This window comes from Pinus tabuliformis, chromosome 6 (assembly GCF_031772625.1).
Source record: "Pinus tabuliformis cultivar Carrire ecotype Pingquan chromosome 6, CPIR1, whole genome shotgun sequence".
NCBI classification, from domain to species: domain Eukaryota; kingdom Viridiplantae; phylum Streptophyta; class Pinopsida; order Pinales; family Pinaceae; genus Pinus; species Pinus tabuliformis.
The window spans coordinates 1230464856-1230470855 of record NC_142292.1 but is presented as its reverse complement, the minus strand read 5'-3'; positions in this window follow the sequence as shown (position 1 = coordinate 1230470855).

Below are 6000 nucleotides of genomic sequence, written 5' to 3'. Positions count from 1 at the left end.
AGATAAATTTGCATACCATGTTTCATCTATAGATGATCTCTCAAGAAAGACATAGAATTATTTACGCTAGAGTAAATCTGATGTCTTTGGTAAATTAAGAGAGCTTAAGGCCCTTGTGGAGAATTCGAAAAAGTAGAAAATTAATGTGTTGAGAATAGACAATGGTGGGGAATTTTATGGGAATTAATTCAAGGAATTTATTAAGAAGTGCAATATACAAAAGGTAAAACACTTTTCCATACACAACTCAATAAAATGGATCAATATGACATTGATGGGAAAATAAAGGAGAATGCATGATGGTGCCAGGTTAGAACATGGATTCTAAGTATAGGTAAGGGATATCACATGTTACTTGATAAACTTGTCACCCTCATTATAATTGGTTAACAATATTGCACATGATACATGGACTGGGAATAACCATATCTTAAACATATTAGTGTTTTTTGTTTGTGATGGTTATGTACAAATCCCAAAAGAAAATCATAGTAGGGTAGATAATAAATCTAGAGTGTATCTTTATTGGTTATAAATATGGTCTAAAAGGTTATAAAATTAGAAATATAGAAATAAGAAGGTTTTTTATAGTTGAGATGTTGGCTTAAGATAGGTCAAAGATGCTTCCAAACCATAAATACTCAAGTGAAAAATAACTACAAAAAATATTCTTTGAGTTGAAGGATGAGGAATTTGAATCAATAGAAGATCAAGAACTAGAATAAGAAGAGGCTTATAATAGAGTATTTAGGAGATTTATTCAAGGAATAAGAAAACCTAAAAGTTATACTCCACCTAATTTTCATTTTCGTTTTTCCTTTTTTGGTTATTAATGATAACCCTAGAACTATTATGGAGGTAATGGATTCATAGGGTTAGTAAAATATGGAAGAAGGCCATGCTTGTAGAGGTATTAGCCTTCAACAAGAATAAGGTTTGGGGTCTAGTTGAGTTTCTGGCTAGAAGAAAACTTATTGGTATCAAATAGTTGTTTAAGAAGAAATTTTGTGTAGAAGGTTAAGTTGAGAAATATAAAGCTCAATTGGTAGTAGAGGTATAATCCCAGTTACACGGAACTGATTTTGGTGAAATTTTTTCTCCTATTTCTAAATTAACTTATATTAAATAGATTTTGTCTATTGCTTCTACTTTTGATCTTGAAGTATAATAGATTGATGTAAATATAATGTTTCTACATGGGGACCTTGAAGAATAGATCTACATGAAAAAATAATTGTTGTAAAGGGAAAGAAAGAGCTTGTTTGCAAGCTGAAAAAGTCTCTATATGGGGTAAAACAATATCGAGGTATGTGGTATCAAAAGTTTGATACTAATATGTTCATACTTTGTTTCCCACGAAGCATAGTTGATCATAGCATGTATTTAAAATTATTTCGTGATAATTTTATTGTGGTCTTGTATGTGAATGATATGTTGTTGATTGGAAATAAGGAAATCATCAAGGATATGAAAACCCAATTTTCCTTTAAATTTGAAATGGAAGATATTAGTGTTGGACATTTTATTTTGGGCATGGAAATTAAAAGAGATTAGGAAACCAACTCTAGTTGAATAACAGGAAATATCTTGAGACAATATTACAAATATTTAATATAGATGAATGTATATTGGTCAAATTCCTTAATCCTATAGGTGTAAATCCATCCACAAACTAGTGTCTTAAGACATAAGTAGAGGAAGGTGACATGTTTCATGTTACTTATTCTAGTGCTATTCGTATTTTTATGTATGCAATGGTCTTTAATGGAGTAGAGATTATACGTGTAGTGGGAGTTTTGAGTATGTATATGTCAGATATAAGAAATGAACATTGGATAGTTGTATAAAGGAATTCCAACTATTTATGTGGCACTACATATTGGAATTTTCTACCAAGAAATACCTAACATTGATAGAGTGTTGTACATTCAAGGATTTATTGATGTCGATTGAGCTAGAGATATGGATCAGATAAAACTTGTAAATGGGTATGTGTTTAATCTAATTGGAGAATCCACGATTTGGATGAGTATAATACATTCTATAGTTTCATTCTCCACTATAGGAGATGACTACATGGTGGCCTCTCATGCAAGGAACCTATATCATTATAGAGATTGTGTTCAGGTATTAGGTTTCTAGAGCAAGTGATAATGTTAGATTGTGACCGTGAGAGTGTAATGTTTCTAGCAAAGAACCTAGTTTATAATTCAAGACAAAGCATATCAGCGTTCAATATTACTTTGTGAGAGACATGGTTGAAGACAAGAAGGTGTTGCTAGTGAAGGTGGGAAGTTTAAAGAATGTTATAGATTCATTAGGTGAACACTAGGATTTTTTCTTGGTGTGGAGAAATAATGGGAATTATTTCCCTAGATTGTTAATCTTCTAATATTGAGGTCCTACAATGAAAACAACACATGGAAGAATGTTTGATATGTCTTATATTCTTTGCAAATATTTCTTTATGTGTGAATTGTAAACACTAGGTGCAAAAGGGGTGTAAATACGCCCTACTTGAGTGAGTCACAAGGAGGGATTGAGCCCCAATTTTTTTGGGTGGCTTTTATGTTCATTTTTTGTAGTTTTTGGCACACGGTTTTCACTTTTGGTTGTTTTCTGATAAAATTTTCAACTTAATTCTAGTTAATGCATCAAGTTTGAAATATAATATGTGTCAATGAATTAGGGTTTGGATGACATGATATCCTATATCTTAGATTGTAAAGGATGGAGTTAGTTGATGATAAAAATTAGAAGTAAGAATATAAACATTTTGTTAGTTTTCCAGTTAAGGGTTTCTAGTGTAAATATTTCATTATTATGTGTGATTTTCATTGTTTACCTTTTTGTTTAAAAATAATATGTGTACACATTTATTATTTTAAAGGTTTAAAAATTACACACAATACACTAGAAAAAAATAGGGCATTAGCATTGAGTTTAGCTTTCAATTTTCATGCATTTTTCTTCACAATGTTGAGCATTGATGTAGCACAAAAATCAATTTCAAACAACATATAACATTTAGAGATGCCATCAACATTTACTTGGTTATATTGTTAGGTTCAGTTCTAAACTTAATGCAAACTTGTGTGTTGGATTACCCTTTCTAAGTCAAGTTTGGCACCAATTAACTCAAAAAGAGCAGTGACAAATCATGCATTTATGGTTTCTCCAAATGTAGCTTCTTCTTTATCATTAGCTTAACCATATTTTTTCTTTATTATACTATATACATTCTCATAAATAATTTCATATTTTATAAAGAAAATTAAGTCTTTTATGTAGCTAATACAATAATCATTTAAGGCTAAACTAACGAGACAAAAATTAATGGAGTTAATTTGAAAACTATTCTAAAAATTACTTTTATTTTTATTTACTGAGAAGCTCTTTATCACAAGCAACTTAAATAGGAAATGGCCAACATTTATAACATTTGAAAAATCAACTCTTCAAATATTTCAAAATTATGACATCGAAATTATTTTAAAGATTGAATTGGTTTTTTGGCAATATCACATATGTTTGTTCTATTTAAAAAAAAAAAAAAAAAAACTTTAATGGATGGAACCTAAACAAAATATAATGAATTTTAAAACAAAATACATTTACATTATATATCCTTGGAAAACAAAAAAATATATAAATCATTATAAATAGAGAAATTAAATCATCATATCGTTGGATCGCCATTTATAATGGCGTAGAGTATTTCCACGCCATTCAATTTCATGTTTTTAAGGATTTTTATTTGATATGATTTTATCAGTGATTTTTTAATTAAGGCGCATAACCTAGTTTTTTAATGTCTCTTTCATAGTTTTCATAGTGATCATTTAAGTGGGGCATTGGACTCAATGTTTTCACAAAGTTCTCTTGATATGAATGTTCAAGAACAACATCTAACCTAGTCTGATCACAAGGTTCTCTTATAGAGTTCATTCAGGGAGGGTGGATGGGCTTGTTTCATCATTGGTTTTGAGTAAATATAGAAGGATGAAAAAAATAGGATTTCCCCAATTGTAAGCTAACTGCACATCATCTATTGTGAAAAATAAGTTAACGCCACATTATTTCTTGTGTAAAATTAGCTAACCTTATATTGTCTCTCATGCAACCATATAATTATTTAAAGGGGTGTTGGAGGGATTTTCAATATGCTATGTATGCTATAATATATATCTAAAGTTAATATTTGCCGAAGGTTAATATTTTATAAGAGGTTCAATGAGAATGATAGAGAAGAATACATGGTAGATGGTTTTTGGGATTTATTAATATGAGAAACTTGGTTAATATGATTCCATCACATGACGTCCTTGTATTCTTGTAAACAATCAAATAAAACATGATCACTATTGTGGCTATTCCGACAATTAGCTCAACAGAAACTAATCACAGAAATTTTAAATACAAAATAATCCCTTTCCCATTTCCAAATTGATATTTCAAATAAGAAAATTATATTACAAGACATAAACCCTAAATATCTCCATGTGAGAATTTCAACCATAATTTCATTATTCTAATATCATGAATATAAAAAAAAACAATCCAAATTGATATTTCAAATAAGAAAATTATATTACAAGACATAAACCCTAAATATCTCCATGTGAGAATTTCAACCATAATTTCATTATTCTAATATCATGAATATAAAAAAAAACAAAGATAAGGAATGATGAGGCAAAAGAGAGAGATATTAATGTCAAAGTTCCCTTACTGCAAAGTGTGTACACACGGTTAAAGGGATTCAGAACTTGTCTAAAGACTCAACAACTTGTTTTTTTGTTAGATATTAATGGATTAAGTCAAAGTAATTAATCTATTGGACCATAGATAATTATAATGTGTGACGGTAGAAGACAAACTAATTGTAGAAATACATTATAACATCAAGAGTCTGTTTAGTGAACCAAGAAGAGTTTGTTTAGTGAACCAAGTAGAAGTATGTCAGACGAAGGATCAATAAGATACTTTCAAATTAAAGATAAAGCGTTAGATGATTGTCTTCCTTGGGGTAGGAATATACAAATTTAAATGGATAACAAGCATGGTTTACAATACATGTACATTGGAAATCCATGGAATATATAAAATTAAAAATAATCTCTATGAAACAATACATAATAGATCCATGTCAAAAATAAATCATAGTTACAATAAAATACAATGTGTACCTATGTCTGAATGTACATCAAGAGAAAATTCTAACTACGAATAGTCCAATGATTCCTCAAAACCATAAATGTTACATATAAGTTAGTGGTAGTATTAAATAAACTTAGGAAATAGCACCAAAAAGGGTTGGCACTGTAGGCTAAGGTCTTAAACACAAATACTTTGCAATGTATGAATATTCACCATGTGAATACATATATTGAAGTTGTATATCTAAGAGGCCATTTGGTCTTGGATCATTGATGTAGTCCATTGTTAGATGTGAAAAGATTTACCAAAAATGATAATGGGCATCGAGCTACATACCGCATTATAACAAGCATGGATAAATAGATTGATGGTGAACAATTATATAATCAAGAAATTAGGGGTCATTGAGGAATTTCGACTATGATTTTGGGGGAACCTACCATTGAGAACTATGATCCCTAAGGTACTATAAGGGTCCCTAAATCTTTTTATTTAATCAACAGGTAAAAAACAATAGGAAGAGATACATAAAAAGGAGGCATTGAGGCACTCCATATCAACTTGATGTAAAAACAATAACACGATTTGATTTTATTATTTTAACAAGAAATTTAGAAAATATACCACCACATATTAATTTCCAAATGAATTAGATGAAAATTGACCCTCTATCAATAACCATTTATCAAAATCACTATAAAAGGCATTGAATTCCATTAATGAGGAAAAAGGATTCCGTGGTAGAAGAAAAATGCCAATATGTGAATAATCTGTCATTGAACATAAGGGAAACCACTTAGTTAAAAACCAATTGAAAATGTAATCTACAAAGTGCAAGGT